Genomic DNA, 9,116 nt, shown 5'->3' on the forward strand with positions numbered 1-9,116 from the left:
TACTCTGGTCTGTATACAAAAGATCAGGCAAGGGACATATGGGTGGCCAGGGAGGCAGGTCTGTTCCTGAGAGTTGCCTGCAAAGATGCTGAGGCTGAAGCGGACATGGGGGCTGAGGGCAGGGGACACGAGCAGGGACCCTGGAAGGCAGTGAAGGGGCCAAAGACAGACACCTCCAAGAACCTTGAAGGAGGCCCAAACCAAAGGAGGCCAAGGGAGGCTATGGAGTCGTGCCAGCCCGGGGCCCTCAGAGGGCAGGGCCCATGGTCACTGGACCCCTAAGGCTGCCTGAGGACATATGGGGTGATGTGGTGACGGCGGCTGGGGATCCACCCAGACCCAAGGAGGGAGGAAGGCCTGAAAAGGTGCTTCCATCTCAGCAAGAACCTTTCCTCAAGTCTGAGGCTGTTAAGCCTAAAGCCAAGCAGGGTCGAGTCGGAGGGCAGACCAGGAGCAAGTGGGAGTGCTGAGGGGCGGTGCAGAGACTCCACTCATCTTTGTCCACTCTGTTCTCACATCTGGCCCCAGCCCACCTGGGGTGTCCGAGGGAATTAAAGTGGCCTTGTGAGGAGGCCCAGGGGAAGGGTTCCAGTGACCACTAGGAGGGTCAGTGCTTGGCCTTGGGCCACAGCAGCAGAGCCCCTCGGGGAAGTAAGGGACCAGAGATTTTCCAGCCTGGAGGGAAGAGGCTGCTGAGGAAACCTGGAGACATAGTCATCAAGTCCATAGGAAGGCTGAGCCCTGAAGAGCCCCCATCTCCATGAGTAGGGACCGGCCTCAAGAGCAAAGCCCACCATCCCAGGGGGTACACATCTCCAGGACCGGTTGTAGAAGAGATTTCTCTGGACAGACGCCCTCCTGCCCCAAAAGGCTTAAGCATAGGCCTGCCCTGGAGGCAGAAGAAGGGACCAAATGACTTCTCATGACTCCAGGCCTAAGATTCTAGAGGATTCTCTGACACTTCGCCCAGAGACCTGCCCTCTGAGTATAACTGGAATCACAGTCCAGTCAAGAGAAGGGCAGGCCAAGCAAGTATGTACTCCAGGAATGCCTGGGTGGGGTCTTCAGCTCCAACAGCATGACCCTCTGCCATGACCCACCACTGGAGAGGCAGCCATCTGAGTCTTGAAGAATCATTTATCTTCTTGGTTTGTCCATAAAATCCATCTCCCCTGGTGTCACATGTGAAGCCCTTCACAGACATCACCTTAGTTATCAGGTAACATCTTTGCAAGAAAGGCCACTCAGCTATGCGCTCCTCGAGATGGGAAGTGTACCTTGTCCCTCCATGTGTCTGCAATGCCAAGCACAGTGCCTGACACACAACAGATGTTCAATATCCACTTGACCAACAAGCAAACAATCAATGGTTAGTGCAATTAGGCACTGGGGAGGGAGCCAAATTGGGAGTGGAGGGATGGGAAGCACAAGAGAAAGGAAACTGTGGATTAATAGAGGAGGGGGCCAGGTGAGTCACTATTTCAGTTTCGCCAAGAGCTAAGGGTAACCTGTCAAGAACTGTCAGGAAAAGCAAAATCTGAGTGATGGCCCCTTGGCCAGCGCAGTCCCAGGCAGGCACTCACCCAAAAGGCCTGGAGGATGGTTACTCTAGGAAAACACCCAGGGTGCCCGGGACTCAGAGCTCCCAACTCCATGGAACCAAACAAGGTCCAGGGCAAAAGGTCACGTTATGTCCCACCTCACTTTCTTCACAAGTCCTATCTTAAAACCCCTTCTCCAGTCTACTCCTGGAGCAGTGAGTGGGAAGAAGAGCTTCTGACTGAGGGGTGGGCCTGGGGGAGCCAGCAGCACGGGGACCCAGTGCTGTCATTCTGTTAATAAGCACAATGATGGGTGAGGGGGCTACGGACCGCCAGGGCCCTGCCTCTGTGTCAGGGGACCTGGTTTTTTCAGGCGTCTTTTCACCCAGACAAACACTTGCATAGGTTTCCTCTGAAATCACACGCAGAGCTACATTTTGAAATTAATAAACAGGTCAGACATTGAGTCAGTAGCCAGAAGTAGGACAGGAAGTGGAAAAAGTCTCCCACTTCCCTCCAGGTGTCTGGGGGCTTGGGGCCGCCCCTCCTCATTTCCATGACGTCAGGGTTGCTGAGAAGGGCAAATAGGGCACCCTTTGAAGCTCTCCCGCAGAAGCCACATCCTCTGCAAGAAGAGTTAAAAATACTGAGTACGAGATAGCATCACCCTGGGCCACGTGCCGGGGCCAGGCCAGCTGGGCCGTTACACCGCAGACCACAGGTGCAACAGGAAGGCCACCAAGCTGGGAGGGGCTGGCGGGCCCCAGCAGCAGGCCCGGAAGGTGGTGCACACCCCATGCAGAGAAGCCTCCCCTGCCTGCCTCTGCCCTCTCTGAACGAAGCCCTACAATCAAACCTTGATCTCAGCTGATTAAACGCTTCTTGAGCAGGACAGGCCCTTGAGGCTTATGTCTAGACCAACCACCCCAGGAGGTGTGGGGGCCACATCTGCCCCACACACAGCTGGGGCTGGTTCTCTGAGGGAGATTCCCTCTCCAGGTTGAGGCTGAAGTGCTGGGTGATGGCCCTGATGGACCTCTGCCTCTCAGAGACCAAGGAGACCAGGATTCAGAAGACCAGGGTATGAGGAGCCACAGAAGGGAGACCAGAAAAATGCCCAGCAGGGAATCCTGTTCTGTGGTGGTGTCCCCAGCCAGCCACCTGGGGGCAGCAACACTCCACCAAAGAGGCCTCATCTCCCTGTCCCTTTATTCTGGGGGAAAGCAAGCCGCCAAAGCTTTGGAAAATCTCATTGTAGAGGAAAATAAAAGGACAGGGGACTTTCATTCTTGGAGCGGAGCCCCAGCCCTTTGCTAGTCACTGCACTGGGCTCCAGGCCGCGTGATCCTGTCACATCCCACGGAAGAGAGAGGTCTGGGTCAGGCCCCACCGGCAGCAGGGGGCACTACCTGCCCAGGATCATCATGCTCCCTCACACGGAGCACTAGAAGGGAGCCCAGAGGGAGGGGAGGGAGAGCCTGGCTGGGGGCCAGGAGAGAACTTTGGATTCAGAATCGGGGAGCCCGGGCTGGTGTTCAGGATCCACCACTTCATTGGCTTTGTGCCCTGGGCAGGTCGCTAACCACTCTCAGCCTCAGTTTCCCAATGGGATCAGTGGTCTCTCATGGGGTGGTTTAAGAACCAAGGCTTTTTTTCACATGGCATACCTGCCACGTGCCAGACACTGTACCAGGTTCTCGGGGAATCGTCTCTGTACAAACTGTATGACTCCACACAGATGAAGTTCAAGAACAGGCAAAACTATTCACCAGTGATAGAATTGGGAACAGTAGATGCCTCTGCATGGAAGGATTGACAGGAAAGGGGCATGAGGACAACTTCCAGATGGCAGAATATTCTGGATCGTGGTCTGGGTGGTTACACAGGCATGTCAGCATGCATCAAACTGTACACCTAAGATTTGTGCATTTTAGTGAATGTAGATTATATATACATATATCTCAATAAAGTGCTGTTCCCATTAAATACACACATGGTTTCTGTCCTCGAGTTGCTAACAGTCCAGAGAGTACATGGGCATGGAATTGATGCATCAATGACTGTAACTGCACAACGGAGATTTCATTATCATATTTTGGGGATGAGTCCTCCGGTAGGAGTCAGGAGAACGGGTTGTTATCTGTGAGCTTCACCCCCCTTCTCTCCTAGGGCTTTTAACTTTTCTGAGTCCAAATTTTTCATCAATCACATGGATAAAAGAAAAACAGCCCACCTACTTCTCAATGTTGTTGAAGGAATGGAAAGTGATAATGGGTGTGAAAAAGCTCAGTAAACTGAAATGCAACGTATATGGGAATGTCCAGCAAGATGAACAGAGGTCTGGCGCGCGGATCAGTTGGGCTCGGTCAGACTGGCCCTGCACGCTGAGATAAATGTGGGGCTGCTGCTGAGCCAAGTCAGTGCCCACGTGAGCTCAGGGCTCCGGGCCCCCGCCAGGGTGTCGCTATTTCCCAAGGTGGATGGCGACTTCTCCCTTCCCTGAGGCCCCAAGAGCTTCTTGTTACACCATCATGTGCATTTTGTTGCTTCCAGCTTCCGGGAGAGCAAGACGGAGGGGAAATTACAGACCAGGAGGCACTGGCAAGGCTGCCGCCAAGTTTCTCACAAAAGCCAACACTTCTGGCCCCAGAGCACTCAAGGCCTCCCTGACTCCTCTCAGTGCATCATCCCCAAACACCCTCTTTTCTTCTCTCCCCTCTCACCCTCTGGGAGCCTCTCTGCCCTCAGAAGGGTCCCCTTGAGCCCCCCACAGAACACAAGGTCTGAAAGCATGAACCCAGATTTCTGCTCCATCCTCCAGTGGGCAGCTTCTCTGGGCAGCCATCTTCTCTCAGGCCAGGATACCCTAAATCATTCCCGGGGGGGATTCACCATCTTTGAGAAGAGGGGAGCCCCGTCTCCCTGTTTGCTTTGGAAAAGTGGGCATGATCCCATTCCAAACACAAGAGGATCCAGGAGAGAGATCCCTCCCATTTTCAAAGTCTTTCAAAACTACCACTGAAAAGCAAAGGAGAGCGCCTGTCCACTCCTTTCCCTGAACCACCCACATAAAATTCAGCCAAAAAGAAAAAAGGAAAATATTAGGGGAAGAGCATATAAATGTAAGACAAGGCTGGCAGGACTTAAGAGAGTTTAAGTAGATGAAGGAATGTGGTTTAGAGAGTGGTGAGCAACTGTTCTCCATTTCATGCTTCCAGCCTTGATGAAAGGAAACTGGGTTAACCTTAAAAAGGACTTCTTTCCAGTGGAGACTTCAAGATGCTATTTTTAGCAACCTCTAGGGCGGCCTCGCTTCTCCTTGCTGACCCAAGTTATTCCAGTGATTTGCCGAGGGATATGGGTAGGGCGACATCCTTATCTAGGATCTTTATGAACAATATCCTGTGTCTGTAGCCACCAGAACAAACATTATCTCCTCTGATCTTCACGGTAAACCTAAGCAGGAGGCAGAGGGCTGCCCCCCACCTTTCACAAATGAGGAAGCAGGCGAGGTGGTTCGCTCCAGATCACAGTGAACTGGGCCCACATAGGCACTAGAATCAGATCCCAGGCTTTCCATCAAGCACTGTGGACACCCAAGTCCCTGGTGGTCCCAGACACAGCCATCACGGAGGCAGGAGCAGGAAAAGACTGGGGTCTCAGGGCGCCCCAAGACCAGTGTCTTGTATTCTGCCTGGACCTCCTTTTCCTCTTCTGTGGCTCCGTTTGACCTATTTGATCCCTCTTTAGGACTAGATCAGAATGCACAACAAAGCCCTTACATTTAGGGGGTTCTCCATCAATAAATGCTGTTGATGCCAATAGTCTCCTGAGGCAATACTTTCTGCACAAGCAAACTCCACTGCTCAATCATATGGCCGTGAGAGTTAGTAAAGTAATATCTAGACGCGCCCCGGCTGGCTGGTCCCATGGCTGACTCCACCACACCTGTCTGACCTCAGCCTAAATGCCACCCGCTCAGAGCTGTCTTTCCTGACCACTGTGTGGAAGCAGCTCCCTCCCCATGCCCATTTCCAGTCACCTTGTGCAGTTTTACTTCCTTGGCTCCACTTACAACAACAGGATTCTATTTATGTGCTAATTTGGCTCTCTTCCCAACTAGAATTTCAGGCTCAGAAAGGAAGGCAACTTGTCTGTTCTGATCCCCTCTGTATCTCTAGTACGTGGCACAGAGTGGGCACTCAACTATTTATTTTTTAACTAAATGGAGTAATAGCAAGAAGGAGCTCTCCTACCAGATGTCTCTTATTAATTAATACCCTGCAACTAGATTGGGGGAAAATGTTGAACATTAGGTATCTGGGAATTGATTTTACTAGTCTCTTGCTACATGTGTTGTGTGTGAAAATGTCAATAATAAAAAGTCAACAACAAAGCTGGTCATCCCTGGGATTTAAAAAGGCAGAGCAGGCCTGAAGAGCAGACCCTAATGGGGGCTCCCAGGGAGGTCTCTCTCCTCCAGGGAAAGAGGAAGACCTGCCACTGGCCACCAGTCCTCTAGCTGGAAGCCAGTGAAACTGGACCAGCAGCCGAGGGAGAAGAGCAGCGTGTGTGGACCAGTTCTGGGCATTTGTAGAGCAGGTACATTAACAAGGCACTTTCACTGACATTTTGTTGGGACAACATGTGAAGTATTATTATTCCCATGCTTACTACTGTATTTATCTCATTCAAAGCCTAATCCAAATGCTTTGGAATCAGACAGAAATAAGATTCAAACCCTAACACTTGCAAACTGCGTTTTCATTTCCTCATCTGGAAAAGGAGAATACCACCTCCCGCCCTCTCGGGATGATAGGAAATGTGAATACCAGGCGAGCGCTTAACACCACGCCAGACACATGGGAGACACTCAGTGTGAGCTCACTTGCTCCTGGACAGCAAGGGCTGCGTCTTACCTTTTGTATCTTTTACAATCCCATGCACTATGTAGCACAGTGCTTAGGTGCCTAATTTATTTGCTAAATTTTAGAGACAAAACAAAAGGTTAACAGAGAGTGAGTGGCAGAACAGGTTCTTGAATCAACACCTTCATTCCGATCAAGCCAAGTGCTCTCTCCAACACCAGGCCTCTCTGGTGGCTTGGAAATCCACCTCTTTTTCACCCCATTGACAGAAGTTTTGCAATAAGCTTAGACCCACCTATTAACTCAATGGAAGCAAACATTTTTTTCTTTCTTTCTTAATAAGCTTCCCCCTGCTTTTCTCTCATTCCCTCATCTGAGATCCTAGTTCTGAGAAGTGTTGTTTTCCCCCACAGGAGCAATCCATGTTTTATATTTGTTAAATTTTTTTACATCAAAAGTAGTTAGAAAGTTATAGAGCACTCAAACTTTAGTCTAGACGCCCAGAGCTGCAAGCCACCAAGATCATGCTCGGGTCACGCTAAGTTTGTGCACAAGCACCCCTGCCCCTGGTAACCAGCTAGTGCTAGCTTGCTGAGCCCCCAAAACCAGGGGGCAGGCCTCTCTGACCTCCCCAAGTATCATAACAAAAGTGTTTTGAAGCCTAAGATGAAAGGATGTGATCAAAGAGGCCAAAGGAATAGGCTGCTGAGAGAAGAAAACAGAAGAGATGGTTTCCATGTGATAGGGGACAGGAAATGTGTGGGCAGGAGGCGCTCAGGGCTGGGCTTCCCACCACTGCAAAGAATGGCAGGGAAAAGACTATGTACAGTGGTTGCAGCAAATGGCTTCCGGCCCCACAAAAGAGCACAGAAAATAAAAATAAACCCACCCCATAAAGGTGTTGAGCTAGAGGCAGCAGGAAATGCTAGGATATACCTCACTCTCTACACTGTAGGGCTCAAAATCCACTGGTTCAACACGCTGCACTGAGCACCCACGTGTAAGGCCCCTGAGGAGGCATCATCACAACACAGCCGGGGAGCATTAAGAAAGTTCCAGAGGCAGGAAGAGGCATCTAATGAAAACACTACCTATCCTGCTTCAGTGCCTCCCATCTACCATGTCTTTACCTACTTCAGCTAAAAAAAATACACAGGGAAAATCACACACTCAATGCGGGGGAGGGGGACAATGCATTTTTTTAAACTTGAAGTATTTCCACTGCTAATTCTTTTGTATATACAGAGTTGAGAACCACTGAGCAAATCAACAAAAGCAAGAGTCACTTGTAATGAGCTTTTAACTAAATTTAAACTCAAGACTCCCCAAACAGTCTACAGGCATTTGCCCTATTGCAAATGGTGAAAAGACACACCAAAGATGAATGTTTCTGTTGACAGTCTCTGGCTTGGGTCAACCACCTCCGAGACAACCACCAATCCAATATATGGTCACTTAGTATCTGCCTCATGAATCTCAAGATCATTGGGAGACATTAAATAAAACCCGTACTAAAGGTTCTGAAAATTGTAATGTTTTCCTTGATAAATTACTATTGATTCCCAGTTTTCAACCCATTTGTCTTGAAGTTCAGATGTTTTTATATTCAAAATATCTGTTTATTATCTAGACTAAAAATAATCCAGAAGCCTCCTAACAAAGCTATACCTGTATATAAGTTTTAAAGCAAATTAAATTGCTCAATAATTTTAGTGACCTAGCAACCCCAGGAATAGCAAACCACGGCCCACGGACCAACAGCCTGTTTTTGTAAAAAGACATTTTGTTGGAACACAGCCACGCCCATTCATTTAAGAAAAAGCTTGCCAACTCCCGGTCGAGAGCTGTCCTCAAACTTTAGGGTGTATCAGTTACACAGAGAGCTGACAAACACAGAGGCCCAAGATTTTTACCAAGTTCCCCGGTAACTGTGAGATATACCAAAATTTGAGAACCACTGCTCTAGATCAGTGCTTCTCAAACTTTAATATGCCTGTGGATGACCCAGGGACTGTGCTAAAACAAAGATTCTGCTTCAGTAGGGCCTGGGGTGAGGCTTGAGACCCTCCTTTTCAAATAAGCTCCCAGGTGGCGCCAATACCGCTGGTCAATGGACCACATTTTCAGTAGTAAGAATCCAGAGCAGTGCTTCTCCAATTTGGCTGCACATTAGTCACCTGGGTAGCTGTACAAAGTATAGATGCCACCTCCAAAGATTTTTATTTAATTGGTCTGGGTATGACCTGGGCATTGAGATTTCCTTTTTAAGTTGCCCAAGTGATTCTGATGTGCAGCCAAGCTGGAGAAGCTCTAGAGCACAACTCACACCTCAGTAGTCAGCTAAACCTAAAGAGTGGAATTCTCAACAGAGCTTCTCTCTCAGAGAGCACCCAAGATGGAAATGGGGCTGCCAGCATGACACACATAAATGTGCCTAGACCTCAGCCAGCAGACCTCTTGTGCTACCCAAGCTGCGTCACACACTCTGTTCTTAACTAAGCAGGTTATAAATCTGAGCTTCCGTTCTTTCACCTAATGAGGAATGGAACGCCTAAGATAATTGCAAGAACAAAATGAGAGAATATTTGTGAAGGTGGTTTGGAGAGTACTGTATTCTATAAATAAACCCTCACTTTTTGCACTCTGCTTACACTGCCTAAGAGATACATATTTCACTTTTCACCACTAAAGCATATTGAGACAGATG

Source organism: Equus caballus, chromosome 1 (assembly GCF_041296265.1).
Source record: "Equus caballus isolate H_3958 breed thoroughbred chromosome 1, TB-T2T, whole genome shotgun sequence".
Classification (NCBI taxonomy): domain Eukaryota; kingdom Metazoa; phylum Chordata; class Mammalia; order Perissodactyla; family Equidae; genus Equus; species Equus caballus.